Source organism: Thalassophryne amazonica, chromosome 8 (assembly GCF_902500255.1).
Source record: "Thalassophryne amazonica chromosome 8, fThaAma1.1, whole genome shotgun sequence".
Classification (NCBI taxonomy): Eukaryota; Metazoa; Chordata; class Actinopteri; order Batrachoidiformes; family Batrachoididae; genus Thalassophryne; species Thalassophryne amazonica.
Window position 1 is genome coordinate 4988254 of NC_047110.1, and position 21415 is coordinate 5009668.

The following is a 21415-nucleotide window of genomic DNA, read 5'->3' on the forward strand; positions in this document are numbered from 1 at the left end:
CGTGCCCGCCACAGGAAAAACACCTCCGTTGGAAGCCTTAAGGACAAGTTGGAACATGCCCTGCTGTTAAACAATTTCTCAGATACTCACTCAACTGAAAGACACCAAAAGCCGCCTGGATTTTACAAATGGTTATCAACATGGAGGTGTTTTTCCTGTGGCGGGTGCGCTGCGCCGGCTGCGAGCCGACGCGCCAATCCGTCCGCACATCTTTCATTAAAAAATCTCCTTTAACAGTGTAATGTGCACGAAGGTTCAAGCTTGGTTGACGTAAAAACATATGAATCAAATCCTTATAGTTTTTTAAAAATAAAAGGTAGGATACTTTTCTAATAGACCTCGTATACGCCTTTTCGTACCAATCAAATATCTTGGACCAAAACTATGTCAAAAGAAGGCAAGACCAAAATCAATCAATCAATCAATTTTATTTATATACGCCAAATCACAACAAACAGTTGCCCCAAGGCGCTTTATATTGTAAGGCAAGACCATACAATAATTACGTAAAACTCCAACGGTCAAACGACCCCTGTGAGCAAGCACTTGGCTACAGTGGGAAGGAAAAACTCCCTTTAACAGGAAGAAACCTCCAGCAAACCAGGCTCAGGGAGGGGCAGTCTTCTGCTGGGACTGGTTGGGGCTGAGGGAGAGACCAGGAAAAAGACATGCTGTGGAGGGGAGCAGAGATCAATCACTAATGATTAAATGCAGAGTGGTGCATACAGAGCAAAAAGAGAAAGAAACAGTGTATCATGGGAACCCCCCAGCAGTCTACGTCTATAGCAGCATAACTAAGGGATGGTTCAGGGTCACCTGATCCAGCCCTAACTATAAGCTTTAGCAAAAAGGAAAGTTTTAAGCCTAATCTTAAAAGTAGAGAGGGTGTCTGTCTCCCTGATCTGAATTGGGAGCTGGTTCCACAGGAGAGGAGCCTGAAAGCTGAAGGCTCTGCCTCCCATTCTACTCTTACAAACCCTAGGAACTACAAGTAAGCCTGCAGTCTGAGAGCGAAGCGCTCTATTGGGGTGATATGGTACTACGAGGTCCCTAAGATAAGATGGGACCTGATTATTCAAAACCTTATATTAGAAGAATTTTAAATTCTATTCTAGAATTAACAGGAAGCCAATGAAGAGAGGCCAATATGGGTGAGATATGCTCTCTCCTTCTAGTCTAAAATGCATGAGACAAGGTGCTCTCAGAGACTTTGTACCTGTCACACAGCGGGGAAACATCAGGATAGATTTTATGCAACCTGACCTTTGAGTTATGAAGATGATGGACCATTTTAAACTGAATGAAGTGGTGCCTGCTGCTAATAGAGCAAGACTTTACTGTGCATAGGCTGTTCTCCCATACCTTCTCAGAGATGTTGATACCAAGTTCTACTGACCAGGTGTCTTTAATTTTATTACTGGATACTAATTCACACTCTTTGAAAACATTCACAAACTTGGACACTAAATGCCTCGATTCTGGGGAATTTTGCAGAATATCAAAAAAGGTGTGCTCCCTTTGGAGAGCCTCAGAGTTGGGTATTTTAGATTGAATGTAATGCCTAACCTGCAGATAAAAAGTGAATGTGGCAGACAAAACGTCTCCCTCAGTGAGTCAAAAGATGCAAACTGTCCATCTATGTAAAGGTGTTTAACAGAAATCAGTCCTCTCTCTCTCCAGGAAATGAACACCATATCAGACCATGGAGGTAGAAATGAATGATTGTAGCAAACTCGTGTTAGGACGGAGGTCTCGGGCAAACACAGGGCCTTCCTGAGCTGATTGACAGTAAAAACACGCTCTGCCATGTGCTCCAGGTTTTACTGCCATGACTGTTGACATTGACACGAGGGTATGTAATGTCTTTTTTTTTCTTAAAGGTCTCACAGTGTGACAGTTGGCAGCGATCAGGAAAACCTTTGACAGCTGCACAATCTTTAGAAATGTTTGTTTTTAAGTAGCTCAGAAGATCTGCAGAATGATCTATCACCATGGTTTGCCAATGCAGATTTTATCTGATCAGGGGCAAGAATTTGTGAATGAGGTGTGTGTGTTTTTGGTGCACATACTTAACACACACACATACCCAAAGTACTTTGGTGTGTCCTATATTCAAGGAAGTATACGTTATGTTTGTGTGTGTGTGGTGTGTGTGTGTGTGTGTGTGTGTGTGTGTGTGTGTGTGTGTGTGTGTGTGTGTGTGTGTCCTTTTTCTTTAGCTCAACCACAACCTCTGTGGTCTTCTGGGTATAAAGAGGAGTGTAACAGCTGCTGATCATCTGCAGACAAATGGACCAGATGAAAAGACAAATGACAACTTAAAAACCAAGTGGTTTTTCTATGACCGATCAATATGTCACATCAAACCTGCTCCCATCCAGAGTGCAGCAGGTGACTGAAGCTGCTCCACTCACCTGCCTCATTCTTGAGGCTTCATCCATCTGCTTGTTCCTGACATCCTACAGTCACATGACAACTTTCTTTTTGTCTCTCTGTCTTTTAGAGCTCTGACACAGTTGGTCAATGATCCACAAAACAACTGGGATGTGTATTTGGATGCAGTTCTGTTCTCGCTGAGACCAAAGGTCCACACCTCCACCAAACACAGCCCTTTCCTGTTGATGTGTGGAAGGGAGGCCGTGTTCCCCTCACAGCTTCCCGTCGATGTGCCACTAAATTTGGGATGACGGCTTGTGGGTCTGTAGCTAAAGTAAACACTGTGCACTACTAATAAAAGGGACCTCAAATTTTAATGAAATGAAAAACTCTGCTTTTACGAGCAGATTACATTCAAATCTGAATCATCTTGTCATTTCAGCTTTCATTCAGTGTTCCTGGGAGGAGAACATACGAGACATTTATTGGTGACAAAACACGATCAATGGAGGAAGCAAGTGCACGTGCTCAGGAAAACATCTCCAAGACCAATTAAAGCAGCGAACTGCTTAAAAATTCTAAAGAAGCACAAGGATGTGGTGGACACAGATTGACAAGATGAGAAAGCGAGGAAGGAAACGGGGTAAGCTGTGACTATTTTTTAGATGATTGTTTGATCTTCTGTCCACATTAAAATCTGCTTTAATTACAGATGGTCTTATTATTAGGGAAAACTGTGGATCCGTGGAATTCTGCAGATTTCATCGGGGGGGGGGGGTTCTTAGTGTTTTACTCTGTAATCGTGATCATTCCAGGTCCTACTTCACATCATATTCTGTTATTTCAACATGATCACTGACAGATCAAATGAAAGGTTGAATCTAGGATCATTTAAATATCCACTTCTTCTGAGATTTTTTTTTCTTCCAGGAGATGCTGAAAATGCATCAATAGATACAAAATTAATTTGGTTTCTGGGGTCCTGCAGGCACTAGAACCCGGCTCCTGGGGGGCAGTGCCCCTCAGCCCCCCCTCTGATTTCACAGTTTTCATTTCACAGTCCTGTGTTACTGTTACAGGACGAATTGAGCCCGATTTCCGCGGCCCGTTCACGGTCCAGGAAATTCAAGGTCACCTAGTGACATTGTCGACTGCAGACGGGATACCACTAACAACAAAATACAATATTAATCACATAAAACCTTACAAAAGAATTTTGGACAATGAAGACAGCCCAATCCCCAGTAAACAGTATGTCAATGTGACATTTATCCAAAGCAAGCCGTCATGGGTACGACACAAGAGCTAAACTGACTCAAACACATTCCACAGTTAAGATGTGTCAAATGTGACCTCACATTAGTGCAGCACCAAAAACAGGTATGAGAAGCAACTATCTGTATTGAATTTGAATCAACTTAATCTCTCTTTCCTATTTTTCCCTTTAGCCCACACCTGCAAGCTCCGATGGACAAGTCAAAGAAAAATACAGTATGAAAATACTAAGTCAGTTGACATTTCACATAACACGGTATAATTGTTTGGGTTATAATGATTACTAAGCACTCGCAACATACACGTCAGCAAGAGGACAGACCAGAAGATCGAGGTTGTACTATTCTAGTTCAGACCTGTTGGTATTTGTTCACCTACCTGAGTTCATGTTGAGGGTGTGGCTTGTTTAAACTGTTTGCTTGCCTATGAATTTGTTCTTTGTTATACTTTTCCTGTACATGTTCAGTACAATTACCCAATTTTCTTCTGTCTTCCTGGTATTTGATTTTCCTGCTGGTCCAGTTCAAGAAGGTTTGCTGTGTGGGTCACTCAAAATGAATAATGCTACAGTTGTTCATCTTACACTTGGATATAAATCAGATCCACTTCATGGATTTCATACTTATGTGATTAAAAATCTCATTTGGTCTTTTTGCTTCATAATATCAGGCCCCATTGAGAACTTCTTTCATTCACACCGTCTAAACTCAGTGACGTCCTTTGAAGAGAAAGGTTGAATAGAATAGAAACTTTGTCATTTCACATACAACAAATTGACACAATCCACCACTAGGGGCAGTGGGCAGCCTCAGTCCGGCGCCCACGGACCAACTCCAGATGTTGTTCAGGGGCGGAGAAAGAGCCGACCCTAAATAAGCATGTTTTTGAATGTGTGCACCTCCTTCCTGAAACGGGCTCTTGTTTAATGCACATTACATGGACTGTATATATTTACAAACAGTTATGGCACATACAGTAATGGTATCTCACCCACATCTAATGTTTGTGAGGTTTTTTTTAATTGCAGTCCAAAAGATTTGGGCTTCAGATGATGTTGGAAAAGTGGAGCTGTGTAGCTGTGTGTGAAAGTGTAGTGACACGGACCCACAACAGGGGGGCAAATGAACGGTCAATAGATGAGCCAAAATTAACAATTTAATGTTGTGAAGGAGCACAACGAACATACAGACAATCACAGAATATAATTACAGTCAATCCACAAAGGTGACGTGTGGGCAGGCTCGAGGATAGAAGACGTCTGTCCTGAGAAGAGCCGGAACCACACGATTTCCGCCGTCACCGAACCTGGTGAATACTGGAGCCACCAAGTCCCGAATTCCCAGGTGATCACTGTCCCCGACTGTCGGATCTGGTACTGCTGGCGAGAACAAAGACAGTCAAGTGTGGGTGTGTGTACACCCAGTAACAATTATGGTGGGAATGCCACCTCCACCTCTCACTCAATATCTTGCTGAGTACTGCAGTGATTCCTCAGGGGAAAAGAGTGCAGTCCAGCACTCAATCAGCTCCTGCAGACAGAGGATAACGGGTACTCCTGCAAAGACTCACAATATACAGATTGATGTGTAAAACACAAACGGCTGAGTATATTACCTCCAATGAAGTACGATATCTCGGCAACGAGGGTGGAGATGACGTCTGGTCTTATGGAGTGAGATGATGTTGAGTAGATGGGTGACAGCTGTCAAGGGATAATGAGTGACAGCTGTCACCCCCAGCTGTGTCCGTGGCGGCAGCGCCCTCTCGTGCCTGAAGCCCGCACTTCAGGCAGGGCGCCCACTGGTGGTGGGCCAGCAGTACCTCCTCTTCTGGCAGCCCACACACAACAGGACTCCCCCGTCAACGGGCGCCTCCTGGCGCCCGACCAGGCTTGTTCGGGTGACGGTGGTAGAAGTCGACCAGGAGGGCCGGATCCAGGATGAAGCTCCTCTTCACCCAGGAGCGTTCTTCGGGTCCATACCCCTCCCAGTCCACCAAGTACTGGAACCCCCGGCCCATCTGACGGACGTCCAGGAGCCGGCGCACCGTCCAAGCCGGCTCCCCGTCGATGATCCGAGCAGGAGCAGCGCCGGTCGGGAGCCCAGAGGGGTGAGGTGTGGTGAGGCTTGATTCGTGACACGTGAAATCTGGATGGATCCGCATTGAAGCCGGGAGTTTGGAGCTCAATGCGGCAGGACTGAGGACTTTGAGGATCTTGAATGGTCCGATATATCTTTCCTGAAGTTTCGGGGAGTCCACCTGGAGGGCGATGTCCTTTTGTGGAAAGCCACACCTCCTGCCCGGGCTGGTAAGCAGGGGCCGGGGATCGCCGGCGGTCTGCCTGGGTCTCGCTCTTCGTCCGGGCCTTCACAAGGCAGAACGGGTGGAGCGCCACACCGACGGCACTCTGCAGGTGGGCCTGGGCGAGGGCACACCGACCTCTCCCTCCACCACAGGAAACAATGGGGGCTGATACCCCAAACACACCTCAAATGGGGAGAGGCCGGTGGCAGAGGACCCTGGCTGTTATGCGCATACTCGATCCAGGCCAGATGTTTACTCCAGGCCGTCGGGTTGTGCGACGTCCCACAATGTAGAGCTTGCTCCAATTCTGATTGGCCCGTTCTGCCTGTCCATTGGTCTGCGGATGATACCCGGACGAGAGGCTCACAGTAGCCCCCAGTTCCCGGCAGAAGCTCCTCCAGACGTGTGAGGAGAACTGGGGACCACGATCTGAGATGATGTCGGTGGTTATCCCATGCAGACGGACGACGTGGTGGACCAGGAGGTCTGCTGTCTCTGGGCTGTTGGGAGCTTCGGGAGGGCCACGAAGTGGGCCGCCTTGGAGAATCGGTCCACTATCGTGAAGATGGTGGTGTTGCCCTGGGACGGCGGGAGGCCCGTGACGAAATCCAGGCCGATGTGGGACCAGGGGCGATGAGGCACAGGTAATGGCTGGAGAAGTCCTTGGACCTTTTATGGTCTGCCTTGCCCCTGGCACAGGTGGTGCAGGCCTGGATGTACTCCCGGACGTCGGCCTCCATAGACGCCCACCAGAAGCGCTGCTGGACAACTGCCACGGTCCTTCGCACCCCTGGATGACAGGAGAGCTTGGAACCATGACAGAAGTCCAAGACTGCAGCTCTGGCCTCTGATGGGACGTACAACCGGTTCTTCGACCTGTTCCTGGGTCCGGGCTCCGTGCCAGGCCTCCCGGACGATCTTCTCCACGTCCCAGGTGAGGGTGGCCACGATAGTGGACTCAGGCAGGATGGGCTCTGGTGGATCCGACAGTGCAGTTTTGACCTCCTCTTCGTGTACCCGGGACAAGGCATCCGACCTCTGGTTCTTGGTCCCGGGCGATAGGTGATCCGGAAGTCAAAACGCCCGAAGAACAGTGACCAGCGGGCTTGCCTGGGGTTCAGGCCGCTTGGCGGTCCTGATATACTCCAGGTTCCGATGGTCAGTGAAAACCGTGAACGGCACAGACGCTCCCTCCAACAGGTGTCTCCACTCCTCAAGAGCCTCTTTCACCGCAAGGAGTTCTCGATTGCCGACGTCATAGTTCCGTTCAGCCGGGGTCAACCTGTGTGAAAAGTAGGCACACGGGTGAAGAACCTTATCGGTCTCTCCGCTCTGGGATAGCACAGCTCCTATTCCTGAGTCAGAGGCGTCCACTTCAACCACGAACTGGCGGCTAGGGTCGGGCTGCACCAAAACTGGCGCAGTAGAGAACCATCGTTTCAACTCCTTGAACGCGGCTTCGCACCGATCCGACCAGGTGAAGGGGACTTTTGGAGAGGTCAGGGCTGTCAGGGGGCTAACTACCTGACTGTAGCCCTTAATGAACCTCCTATAGAAATTAGCGAAGCCGAGGAACTGGTGCAGCTTCCTACGGCTTGTTGGTTGGGGCCAATCTCTCACCGCCGCAACCTTGGCCGGATCAGGGGCGACGGAGTTAGAGGAGATGATAAACCCCAGGAAGGACAAAGACGTGCGGTGAAACTTGCACTTCTCGCCCTTCACAAACATTCCAGTTCTCTAACAACCGCTGCAGGACCTGACGTACATGCTGGACATGGGTCTCAGGATCCGGAGGAAAAGAGAGAATATCGTCCAGATATACGAAGACGAATCGGTGCAGGAAGTCCCGCAAGACGTCGTTAACCAAGGCTTGGAACGTCGCGGGGGCATTGGTGAGGCCGAACGGCATGACCAGTACTCAAAGTGACCTAACGGGGTGTTAAATGCCGTCTTCCATTCGTCTCCCTTCCGGATCCGAACCAGGTGATATGCATTTCTAAGATCCAGCTTAGTAAAGATTTTGGCTCCATGCAGAGGGGTGAACACGGAATCCAACAATGGCAACGGGTATCGGTTGCGAAACCGTAATCTCATTCAGCCCCCTGTAATCAATGCATGGACGGAGTCCACCATCTTTCTTGCCCACAAAAAAGAAACCTGCCCCCATCGGGGAGGTGGAGTTCCGGATCAGCCCGGCAGCTAATGAGTCCCGGATGTAGGTCTCCATTGATTTGCGCTCAGGTCATGAGAGGTTGTACAGCCTGCTGGATGGGAACTCAGCGCCTGGAACCAAATCAATGGCACAATCGTACGGACGGTGCGGGGGAAGGGTGAGTGCCAGATCCTTGCTGAAGACGTCAGCAAGATCGTGGTACTCAACCGGCACTGCCGTCAGATTGGGCGGAACTTTGACCTCCTCCTTAGCCTGTAAACTGGGAGGAACCGAGGATCCTAAACACACCCGATGGCAGGTTTCGCTCCACTGAACCACCACCCCAGACGGCCAATCAATCCGGGGATTGTGCTTCAACATCCAAGGGAAGCCCAGAATCACGCGGGAGGTAGAAGGAGTTACAAAAAACTCAATCTCCTCCCGATGGTTTCCAGACACCACCAGAGTTACTGGTTGTGTCTTGTGTGTGATTAAAGGGAGGAGGGTGCCATCTAGTGCCCGCACCTGCAATGGCGAAGGAAGCGCCACCAGAGGGAGCCCTACCTTCCTTGCCCATCTGCTGTCTAGCAAATTCCCTTCTGACCCCGTGTCCACCAGTGCTGGGGCTTGAAGGGTTAAAACCCCGCTCAGGATTGTAATTGGGAGTCGTGTGGCAATCTGTGTGTGTCCCACGTGAATGTTTTGACCCCCCTTTAGCCCAGTCTCTGAGGGCGGTTGTTGCTGTGGCCGTTTGGAGCAGTTTTTCTGTGTGTACTCCTTAGAGCTGCAGAGAAAACACTCCCCGCGGACCAGCCTCCTCATTTTGGCCCTGTGCGTTTCCCTAACAATGCCAGCAGGGGGAGCTGTTGCCCCACGGAGCGCTGCGGCTGTGGAGCGTGGGGAGGGCGGCCCCTTTTCGAACCCGGAAGGGAGAGGGGCGGCACGTATCCGGCCACGTCCTTGGCCTCGCTCCCGACGGCGTTCCTCCAACCGATTGTCTAACCATATAACGAGATCGATAAGCCCATCTAAATCCCGCGGTTCCTCCTTAGCTACCAGATGCTCCTTCAGGACCAATGACAGTCCGTTTATGAAGGCGGCACGGAGCGCAACGTTATTCCAGCCGGACCTCGCAGCCGCGATGCGGAAGTCGACTGCATATTCGGCTGCGCACCGACGCCCCTGTCGCATTGACAGCAGCATTGTTGAAGCGGTCTCTCCTCTGTTAGGGTGATCAAACACTGTTCTGAACTCCTCCACAAACCCAGTGTATGCTGATAACAACCATGAGTTCTGTTTCCAGAGCGCCGTAGCCCAGGCGCGTGCCTTACCCCGAAGCAGAGCAATCACATAAGCTATTTTACTAGCATCTGACGCGTACATGATGGGACGTTGTGCGAAGACGAGCGAACACTGCATGAGAAAGTCCGCGCACGTCTCCACACAACCTCCGTACGGCTCAGGAGGGCTTATGTATGCTTCAGGGGATGGTGGGAGGGGTTGTTGAACCACCACTGGAACATTCATATCCTGCACAGGGTCGGCAGGAGGAGGAGCTGCAGCAGCGCCCTGAGCGCTCGCCGCCACCTGCGCGGAGAGAGCCTCCACCCTGCAGTTCAGGAGGATGTTTTGCTCGGTCATTTGATCCAACCGAGCCGTAAAGGCGGTGAGAATGTGCTGCAGCTCACCAATCATGCCTCCTGCAGACGCCTGCGCTCCCTGCTCTCCCATTGGTCGTTCAACAGCCGGGTGACGCCCCTCGGAGTCCATGATGCTGGCCGAGATATCCTGTTGTGAAAGTGTAGTGACACGGACCCACAACAGGGGGCGCAAATGAACGGTCAATAGATGAGCCAAAAATTAACAATTTAATGTTGTGAAGGAGCACAACGAACATACAGACAATCACAGAATATAATTACAGTCAATCCACAAAGGTGACGTGTGGGCAGGCTCGACGATAGAAGACGTCTGTCCTGAGAAGAGCCGGAACCACACGATTTCCGCCGTCACCGAACCTGGTGAATACTGGAGCCACCAAGTCCCGAATTCCCAGGTGATCACCGTCCCCGACTGTCGGATCTGGTACTGCTGGCGAGAACAAAGACAGTCAAGTGTGGGTGTGTGTACACCCAGTAACAATTATGGTGGGAATGCCACCTCCACCTCTCACTCAATATCTTGCTGAGTACCGCAGTGATTCCTCAGGGGAAAAGAGTGCAGTCCAGCACTCAATCAGCTCCCGCAGACAGAAGATAACAGGTACTTCTGCAAAGACTCACAATATACAGATTGATGTGTAAAACACAAACGGCTGAGTATATTACCTCCAATGAAGTACGATATCTCGGCAATGAGGTGGAGATGACGTCTGGTCTTTATGGAGTGAGATGATGTTGAGTAGATGGGTGACAGCTGTCAAGGGATAATGAGTGACAGCTGTCACCCCCGGCTGTGTCCGTGGCGGCAGAGCCCTCTCGTGCCTGAAGCCCGCACTTCAGGCAGGCCGCCCTCTGGTGGTGGGCCAGCAGTACCTCCTCTTCTGGCAGCCCACACACAACAAGCTGTAGTTGGCCCTTATAGTTTGTATGACACATCCTTTTGAACTCTTCAGGGTTCACGTTGGCTGACTGATGATGTAAGACGTTATTCATTTATTCATTCAAGTCTGAAAAGGCGAACATTGTTCAATCATTGTTATGCTACAAGTCGTGTGTGTTACAGGTTATAGATGCATATCTTCATATTCTTGTGGAGAAACAGCAGACAAGTAAATGCTTTTTGTTTTCTTTCTCTGTGTTACTTTATACTTCTTTAGAAGACGTATATAATAGACGTATCAGATTTTGAGATTTTTGTGTTTGCAAACATTCATATAGTGTTCATGTTGTATGTGTAAACCTTGCCTCTAAATTAAACTATATATATATTCACAAATTTTGTAAAATGTCATATCATTAACGTTAGCTGCAGGCAAGCTCAGGCCTAATTAAAATTTTGTCTGTATTTTTTATCTATTTTGTTATTAAACCAGGAGCCTAAAGTTGCCAGTAAGGTGTGCAGGCATCCCACATCTAAAGACATGCAGGTTAGATGAACTGGAAACTTTAGAATTGTAAAAGAGAACAATCTCAATGGGACTAAAACCTGGTTGAATAAAGGCTAAATTTAAAATGTACATACCTTTTTATGACCATGATTAAATATATATACTCTGTCTTTTATTAAGTGTTAAGGTAATTGAAGTTTAAAGTGTCCCTGCCACGCCATGACGTTTTTACATATTCTTGAAGAATAAAAAAAAAAAGGTTTTTCCACATGTTGCCTTTGTTTTTGTTTTTTTTTTTTTTTTTACCATAAAATTACACTGAACAAGGATTTAGATGTTTCGTTACGCATCTGAGAATTTGTATTTACCGCCTCCGAGTTGACCTACTTTATCGCTGTGCCGGACGTGACGTCATGCAAGTAAATGTGTCAAAGTGCGGCTCTGTTTACCAACACAGCAGACACGGACAGCGAAGGCATAGTGAGGGATTTTAGTGAAGATTTAAGTGACATATCGATTGTGTTTGAAGAAGATGAGGAAGTTTCTGGTGCATTTCCTAACTTTTATCAATGCTTGTCTTAGATCAGGGTCTGTTCCAGCTGCTTTTAAACATGCTGTGGTTCGACCTCTTCTTAAAAAAACCTCACCTGGACTCATCAGTTTTATCTGTTTTTAGACCTGTGTCTCATCTGCCATTTCTATCTAAGGTTTTAGAAAAGGTTGTCTTTTTACAGTTACAATCATTTTTAGAAGACAATCTCATCCTTGAAAAATTCCAATCTGGGTTTAGATCACGACACAGCACTGAGTCAGCACTTTTCAAAGTTCATAATGACATCACTTTGTCAGTGGATGCAGGGAATCCTGCTGTGCTGGTTCTGTTGGACCTCACAGCAGCCTTTGATACTGTGGATCATTTTATTGGCATTCATGGTACTGCACTTAAGTGGTTTAGATCATATTTGGCTGAAAGGAGCTTTTCTGTCATGATTGGGCACCTCTCCTCATCAACTGCTCATCTGTCTTGTGGAGTGACGCAGGGTTCTGTCCTTGGGCCGATTCCATTTTCTTTGTACATTCTGCCATTGGGGTCAATTATAACCCAGCACAACCTGTCCTTTCATTGTTATGCAGATGATCTGCAAATCTATCTGCCTGTGAAGACTAATGGGAGTGATGCTTTGTCATTATTTAATTGTATTTGTGATGTAAAGCAGTGGCTGTCCCAAAACTTCCTTTACCTGAATGATGGTAAAACTGAGATCATGGTGTTTGAGTGCACTGGCATACCAAATGTGGTAACACCAAATTTTGGTGCTTTGGCTAACTATGTAAAACCAGCTGTCAAGAATTTGGGAGTGATATTTGACAGCTGTTTGAGGTTCGATCAACAGATAAATTCTGTTGTCAAAGCTAGTTTTTTCCAACTTCGCCTTTTGGCTAAAATAAAGCACTTTCTCAGTAGACGTGATCTTGAGACGCCATTCATGCTTTCATCAGCTCCAGACTTGATTATTGTAATGCACTTTATTCGGGCATTAATTAGTCGTCTCTTGCACGTCTCCAGTTGGTGCAGAAAGCTGCTGCTCGTCTTTTAACAAACACTTTTAGATGTGAGCATATTACACCCATCCTGTACTCACTCCACTGGCTTACAGTTTGTTTTAGAATTGATTTTAAAATTTTAATGTTTGTTTTTAAAGCTATTTATGGCCTTGCACCTCCCTACTTGTCTGAAATTTTAACTTTGCGCACCTACAGTAAGACATTAAGAGCGTCTGGCCAGCTTTACTTAGATGTTCCAAGGGCAAGATATAAACGCTGGGGTGATCATGCTTTCGCAGTAGCTGGCCCCAGACTGTGGAATGAGCTACCTCTTGAGTTATGTACTATTCGTGACCTAGCACTTTTTAAATCTAAGTTAAAGACTTATTTATTTAAACTGGCTTTTAACACTTAGTGGGGAGGTGACATGTTCTGTTATTTTTATGTTCTTTTTTATGTTGTTTTAAAATTTTAGATGTGTTTTATTTTTGTAAACTTGTGTTTTTAATGTTAAGCACTTTGGACACCAGTCGGTGCTATAAAGCGCTTTATAAATAAATGTTGATTGATTGAATGAAGCGACGAAGAAAATAATTGAGGGGCTCCAGCAGCATATGTTCGAGCCGTATGTGACAGAAGACGAGGATGAAGTGCAGCTGTCAGGGGATGACAACAACAACAACGCTGTCGAGGAGGATATAAGCTGCTTACAAAACACAGAATAGAATGGTTTGTTGACTCACCACCTTTTCTTATAAATGATCAGTCGGTGACGTTATTCGCCTGTGAGCACGCCTTGTGGAAGGAGTGGTCCAGCCCCCTCGTCGGATTTTCATTGTCTGAGAAGTTGCTGAGAGACTGGCGCTGTGCTTGATCAAAATTTTTTCAAAAACTGTGAGGCACATCCGAGTGGACACCATTTGAGAAATTCAGCTGGTTTTCTGTGTAAATTTTAACGGCTGATGAGAGATTTTGGATTGTTTCTATCGCTGTAAGGACTTCCCACGGAGCGGGACGTCGCACAGCGCTCCGAGGTGACGTCGTCATCCTGTTTCAAGCTGAAAACCTCCAAATTTAAGCCTCTGTTGACCCAGGACGTCGTGAGAGAACAGAGAACTTTCAGAAGAGGTCGGAATCAGCAGTTTATCCGGACATTCCACTGTTAAAGGAGATTTTTTAATGAAAGACATGCAGATGGATTGGTGCTTCGGCTCGCAGCCGGCGCGGCGCACCCGCCACAGGAAAAACACCTCCATGTTGATAACCATTTGTAAAATCCAGGCAGCTTTTGGTGTCTTTCAGTTGAGTGAGTATCTGAGAAATTGTTTAACAGCAGGGCATGTTCCAACTTGTCCTTAAGGCTTCCAACGGAGGTGTTTTTCCTGTGGTGGGCGCACCGCGCCGGCTGAGAGCCGACGTGCCAATCCGTCTGCACGTCTTTCATTAAAAAAATCTCCTTTAACAGTGGAATGTCCGGATAAACTGCTGATTCTGACCTCTTCTGAAAGTTCTCTGTTCTCTCACGACGTCCTGAGTCAACAGAGGCTTAAATTTGGAGGTTTTCAGCTTGAAACAGGATGACGACGTCGCCTCGGAGCGCTGCGCGATGTCCCGCTCCGTGGGAAGTCCTTACAGCGATAGAAACAATCCAAAATCTCTCATCAGCCGTTAAAATTTTCACCAAAAACCAGCTTAATTTCTCGAATGGTGTCCACTCGGATGTGCCTCACAGTTTTTGAAAAAATTTTGATGAAGCACAGCGCCAGTCTCTCAGACAAAGGAATTCCGACGAGGGGGCTGGACCACTCCTCCCATAAGGCGTGCTCACAGGCGAATGATGTCACTGACAGGCATGAAAAAACTCTCGCATGCCCACGAGGGTTCAAGCTTGGCTGATGTAATCACATGTGATTCAAATCCATATGTTTTTTTTTTTAAATAATAATGTCGGATACTTTTCTCACAGCACTCGTACGGCTGGAGCCCCTCAATTATTTTCACCGTCGCTTCGTTCATCAGAAACGTCCTCATCGTCTTCAAAAACAATTGATATGTCACTTAAATCTCCGCTAAAATCGCTCACTATGCCTTTGCTATCCATGTCTGCTGTGTTGGTAAACAGAGCCACGCTTCGACACCTTTACCCACATGACATCACATCCGTCGCAGCAAAAAAAGTAGGTCAACTCGGAGGCGGTAAATACAAATTCTCAGATGGGTAACGAAACATCTAAATCCTTGTTCAGTGTAATTTTATGGTAAAAAAAACAAAAACAAAGACGACATGTGGAAAAAACTTTTTTTATTCTTCAAGAATATGTAAAAACGTCATGGCGTGGCAGGGACTAAGTGATGTCAGTGCACAGAAAGAGATATGATTCTTTTATATATTTAACACAACTGTCTTGCACTGATCTGTGTGAATATTTAATTACTGATAGTAACTTTGGTTTGCGCCATAGAAAAGTTTGTATGAGTATATTTCTGCTTGTTTGTTTGCACTTTACAAATGTGATCCATAATAATATTCTTGGATTATTGCTTATTTTTTCCCTGCTGTCATAAGAGTTGTTAAATCAGTGAATCTTCCACCAGTCAATTGATCGTCTGCCTACAGTTGATTCACATCAGCCCAACCCGTATCCAGAGGTTTGTACTATAATGGTTAAATAAGATTGTATAGTGTCTTGTGCCAGTAGATTCTAAAATTCACATTCAGCAAGCAAAATATTCAAACATTTGTAGCAAGAAATATTCTGTTCTATTTGGGATATAATTTGAAAATACAGTAAAATCTGCCAGTGATGAAGTTGTATATACAACCCCTGGCAAAAATTATGGAATCACCGGCCTCGGAGGATGTTCATTCAGTTGTTTAATTTTGTAGAAAAAAAGCAGATCACAGACATGACACAAAACTAAAGTCATCTCAAATAGCAACTTTCTGGCTTTAAGAAACACTATAAGAAATCAGGAAAAAAAATTGTGGCAGTCAGTAACAGTTACTTTTTTAGACCAAGCAGAGGGAAAAAAATATGGAATCACTCAATTCTGAGGAAAAAATTATGGAATCATGAAAAACGAACAATCCAACACATCACTAGTATTTTGTTGCACCACCTCTGGCTTTTATAACAGCTTGCAGTCTCTGAGGCATGGACTTAATGAGTGACAAACAGTACTCTTCATCAATCTGGCTCCAACTTTCTCTGATTGCTGTTGCCAGATCAGTTTTGCAGGTTGGAGCCTTGTCATGGACCATTTTCTTCAACTTCCACCAAAGATTTTCAATTGGATTAAGATCCGGACTATTTGCAGGCCATGACATTGACCCTATGTGTCAAGGAATGTTTTCACAGTTTTTGCACTATGGCAAGATGCATTATCATCTTGAAAAATGATTTCATCATCCCCAAACATCCTTTCAATTGATGGGATAAGAAAAGTGTCCAAAATATCAACGTAAACTTGTGCATTTATTGATGATGTAATGACAGCCATCTCCCCAGTGCCTTTACCTGACATGCAGCCCCATATCATCAATGACTGTGGAAATTTACATGTTCTTTTCAGGCAGTCATCTTTATAAATCTCATTGGAACGGCACCAAACAAAAGTTCCAGCATTATCACCTTGCCCAATGCAGATTCGAGATTCATCACTGAATATGACTTTCATCCAGTCATCCACAGTCCACGATTGCTTTTCTTTAGCCCATTGTAACCTTGTTTTTTTTTTTGTTTAGGTGTTAATGATGGCTTTCATTTAGCTTTTCTGTATGTAAATCCCATTTCCTTTAGGCGTTTTTTTACAGTTCGGTCACAGACGTTGACTCCAGTTTCCTCCCATTCATTCCTCATTTGTTTTGTTGTGCATTTTCGATTTTTGAGACATATTGCTTTAAGTTTTCTGTCTTGACGCTTTGATGTCTTCCTTGGTTTACCAGTATGTTTGCCTTTAACAACCTTCCCATGTTGTTTGTATTTGGTCCAGAGTTTAGACCCAGCTGACTGTGAACAACCAACATCTTTTGCAACATTGTGTGATGATTTACCCTCTTTTAAGAGTTTGATAATCCTCTCCTTTGTTTCAATTGACATCTCTCGTGTTGGAGCCATGATTCATGTCAGTCCACTTGGTGCAACAGCTCTCCAAGGTGTGATCACTCTTTTTTAGATGCAGACTAACGAGCAGATCTGATTTGATGCAGATGTTAGTTTTGGGGATGAAAATTTACAGGGTGATTCCATAATTTATTCCTCCGAATTGAGTGACTCCATATTTTTTCTCCCTCTGCTTGGTCTAAAAAAGTAACCGTTACTGACTGCCACAATTTTTTTTCTTGATTTCTTATAGTGTTTCTTAAAGCCACAAAGTTGCCATTTGAAATTACTTTAGTTTTGTGTCATGTCTGTGATCTGCTTTTTTCCTATAAAAATAAACAACTGAATGAACATCCTCCGAGGCCGGTGATTCCATAATTTTTGCCAGGGGTTGTATTGTTCACAAACCAGTCTAAATCTGTGATAGTGAGCACTTCTCCTTTGCTGAGATAATCCATCCCACCTCACAGGTGTGCCATATCAAGATGCTGATTAGACACCATGATTAGTGCACAGGTGTGCCTTAGACTGTCCACAATAAAAGGTCACTCTGAAAGGTGCAGTTTTATCACACAGCACAATGCCACAGATGTTGCAAGATTTGAGGGAGCGTGCAATTGGCATGCTGACAGCAGGAATGTCAACCAGAGCTGTTGCTCGTGTATTGAATGTTCATTTCTCTACCATAAGCCGTCTCCAAAGGCGTTTCAGAGAATTTGGCAGTACATCCAACCAGCCTCACAACCGCAGACCACGTGTAACCACACCAGCCCAGGACCTCCACATCCAGCATGTTCACGTCCAAGATAATCTGAGACCAGCCACTCGGACAGCTGCTGAAACAACCGGTTTGCATAACCAAAGAATTTCTGCACAAACTGTCAGAAACCGTCTCAGGGAAGCTCATCTGCATGCTCGTCGTCCTCATCTGGGTCTCGATCTGACTCCAGTTCGTTGTCGTAACCGACTTGAGTGGGCAAATGCTCACATTCGCTGGCGTTTGGCACGTTGGAGAGGTGTTCTCTTCACGGATGAATCCCAGTTCACACTGTCCAGGGCAGATGGCAGACAGTGTGTGTGGTGTCATGTGGGTGAGCGGTTTTCTGATGTCAATGTTGTGGATCGAGTGGCCCATGGTGGCGGTGGGGTTATGGTATGGGCAGGCGTCTGTTATGGACAAAGAACACAGGTGCATTTTATTGATGCACAGAGATACCGTGACGAGATCCTGAGGCCCATTGTTGTGCCATACATCCAAGAACATCACCTCATGTTGCAGCAGGATAATGCACGGCCCCATGTTGCAAGGATCTGTACACAATTCTTGGAAGCTGAAAATGTCCCAGTTCTTGCATGGCGGCATACTCACCGGACATGTCACCCATTGAGCATGTTTGGGATGCTCTGGATCGGCGTATATGACAGCATGTACCAGTTCCTGCCAATATCCAGCAACTTTGCACAGCCATTGAAGAGGAGTGGACCAACATTCCACAGGCCACAATTGACAACCTGATCAACTCAATGCGAAGGAGATGTGTTGCACTGCATGAGGCAAATGGTGGTCACACCAGATACTGACTGGTATCCCCCCCCAATAAAACAAAACTGCACCTTTCAGAGTGGCCTTTTATTGTGGGCAGTCTAAGGCACACCTGTGCAGTAATCATGGTGTCTAATCAGCATCTTGATATGGCACACCTGTGAGGTGGGATGGATTATCTCAGCAAAGGAGAAGTGCTCACTATCACAGATTTAGACTGGTTTGTGAACAATATTTGAGGGAAATGGTGATATTGTGTATGTGGAAAAAGTTTTAGATCTTTGAGTTCATCTCATACAAAATGGGAGCAAAACCAAAAGTGCTGCGTTTATAAACACAAGGTGAAAAACTCAAGATGGCGGCAGGAGTAGCAGTGCGTGCTGGAGGAGCTGGCGGCCCTCAAGCAAAATCTGAGATTTTTGTGTATGAAACTGCAGATGGGAGAGTGATTATAGAGGATGAACTTTTAAATTTTATTGTAATTAAAATGAGAACTTTGATGCAGGACGAAATTGTATTGCTAGTCTCAAGCAATTTTTCTTCTGAGTGGATTGAAGAGTCTAAACTTTTGAAATGTGCGCTTCTTCAGTACGCTACATCAGGCATAAAGGCCCCCAAAAGGACGCAAATAACATCAAAGACTGCCTAAAGGTGCTTAACGAATGTGGAGAGGATATTCCTAGGTTCGTTTCTCATTTTTTGGATGAGTTACCCCCTGTCGGATTCGACAGTTTGGATGCTTCCGCTCTGCTCAGTCGAGTGGAGCGGTTGAGCAGGGAATTGTCGAGTTTGAGAACGGCTATGGAGACTCAAGCCAATGTTAATGAGAACCTTGGTGCGAGCACAGTGGCTTTGAATCGCCGGCTGGCGGCTGTCGAGAGTATCTGCGGTTTGCCCGAGTGGTCAGACGGAGCGTCGGCGGAGGCGGAAATACCGTCTCTTGCACCTGAGCCATTGGGAGAAAGTGAGGACGCGCTGCTGGCGTCGCAAACATGGAGCACAGTGGTGAAGAAAGCGCCCCGCAAGCGCACGAGGTCTCCAATTGCAGTGACGCTGTGTAATGGTGTGAGAGTGGACGCACGCCCTAAGAAGGAGCAGCGCAGGAATATTGGTATAATTGGTACAGGAGCCGAGGACGACATCCCAGTGATTAGAACTAAACTGGTGAGTGTGTTTGCCACTCGGTTTTCTCCTGAGCTGGAAGCTGACACCCTATCTTCTTATTTGTCTGGGAAGCTGGGGAAGTGTGTTACGTGTCGGAAGATTGTCTCCAGTCACAATCGATTTAGCTCATTTCAGGTCACGGCAGAGTGTAATGAAGTGTCTGAACTTTACGATCCACAACTTTGGCCAGCGGGGACCTATGTACGTTGATACTTTGAGCCACGCAAACCCAGAGTGAATGCTGGGAGCATGGCACTTGGATCAGGAAGTGAGGCGGAATTGCAGCGCCCTGTATCTGTGATCGGACCTGGCGTTTCAGGAGAGCAGCTGTGTCCTGGCACGGGAAAAAAAGAAGAAGAGAAGAAGAAAAAAAAAAACTACCCTCAAATAAATGATTGTTAATATTGTGTCATATAATGTGCGTGGACTGCACATGGGACATACTGAGACTGACAAATCACGCCATCTTGTGGTGGACAAATTGTTAGAAAAGTGTGATGTACTGTGCGTTCAGGAGACGTTTTTGGCAAAGCAGGACTTAGAAGGACTTAACTCTATGCATGCAGATTTTTATGGAGCAGGGGAATCTACCACTGACTGCAGCACCAAGTTGGTGCGGGGTAGAATCTCTGGAGGTGTTGCAGTGTTGTGGCATAAGAGATTGGACCGGCTGATTAAAGTGATAAGATTGGATGTTGACTGGGCCATAGGAATTGAGTTCAGTTGTGGAAATAAAAAGTTCATTATACTGAATATATATACACCCTATGAAAGCCCTTATAATGAGGATGAATACCTTAATAGGTTAGCCTGCATTGTGTCATTTATTCAAGACAATCCTTCTACTTGTGTTTATATCTTGGGAGATATGAATGCTGATGTGAGTGACTGTAAATCCTTATTTGGTAACCACTTAAGGCAGTTCTGCTCCAATAATGATTTGATTCTTTCTAGTGAAATGCTTTTGCCAGTGGACAGCTATACTTATATCAGTGAAATGTGGCACACAGCATCATGGCTAGATCACTGTATCTGCTCTGAGGATGCACATGACTCTTTAGAGGCTATGAGGATAAATTATGAATTTGCTATATCAGATCATGTCCCTTTCTCCTTGTCTATAAATGTGGGCAATTTACCCACTTATTTTCCCATGAATAATGAGACGCAAGAAGGAAAAATTTATTGGGACAAGCTGAACGCGCAGGATTTAAACTTGTATCACATCCAGTCTGATTTAGGGTTAAGTAATATTGAGTTACCAAAAAGCGCAGTGGTTTGTTCTGACATGAATTGTAAAAATGCACAACATGGTGCAGAATTGTGCATACTGTATGAGAAAATTATAGATTCTCTTCTTATTTCTAGTAGGTCCTTGTATAAAACTAAAAAGTTCCAAGCCAAGCCGGGGTGGAATGTGTATGCAGAAGAGCTTCATGCTGAAGCTAGAAGGGCTTTTAAATCATGGGTTAAATTTGGAAAACCTAGACATGGTCCTGTGTTTGAACATAAGAAACGGGCAAATGCTCATTTTAAATATGCCTTGCGCTTTATTAAGAGAAATGAAAACCTCTTGAAATCTGAGTCGCTTGCAAGGAAACTTCTGCAGAATAGTCCCACCGAATTCTGGAAAGAAATAAAAACAATGAACAATTTAAAAACATCTTTGCCAACTAATATAGATTGTGCAAATGGTCCTGACGAAATTATTCAATTATGGCGGAATCATTATTATGAATTGTTTAATTGTATTAAAAGTAATTCATTTGTGATGAACAGTATAGATAAACATGAGGAAGTGGTTATTTCTACACAAGAAATTAGTGATATTGTTATGAATTTGAGTAATAATAAGTCATGCGGTGTGGATAAAATATCGGCTGAGCATTTAAAATTTGCAAGCA

The 21415-nt window shown here is 45.6% G+C and overlaps 1 long non-coding RNA gene across 1 annotated transcript; it reads right to left on the reverse strand.

Annotated features, from left to right (window-relative positions):
* Positions 1 to 2396: 2396 nt before the first annotated feature.
* LOC117515014 lies at positions 2397 to 13605 on the reverse strand. Its single transcript, XR_004561991.1, has 3 exons — positions 13595 to 13605; positions 2478 to 2672; positions 2397 to 2441 (listed from the first exon to the last, which is right to left on the reverse strand). It is a non-coding gene; the product is annotated as an uncharacterized LOC117515014 (long non-coding RNA).
* Positions 13606 to 21415: the final 7810 nt, after the last annotated feature.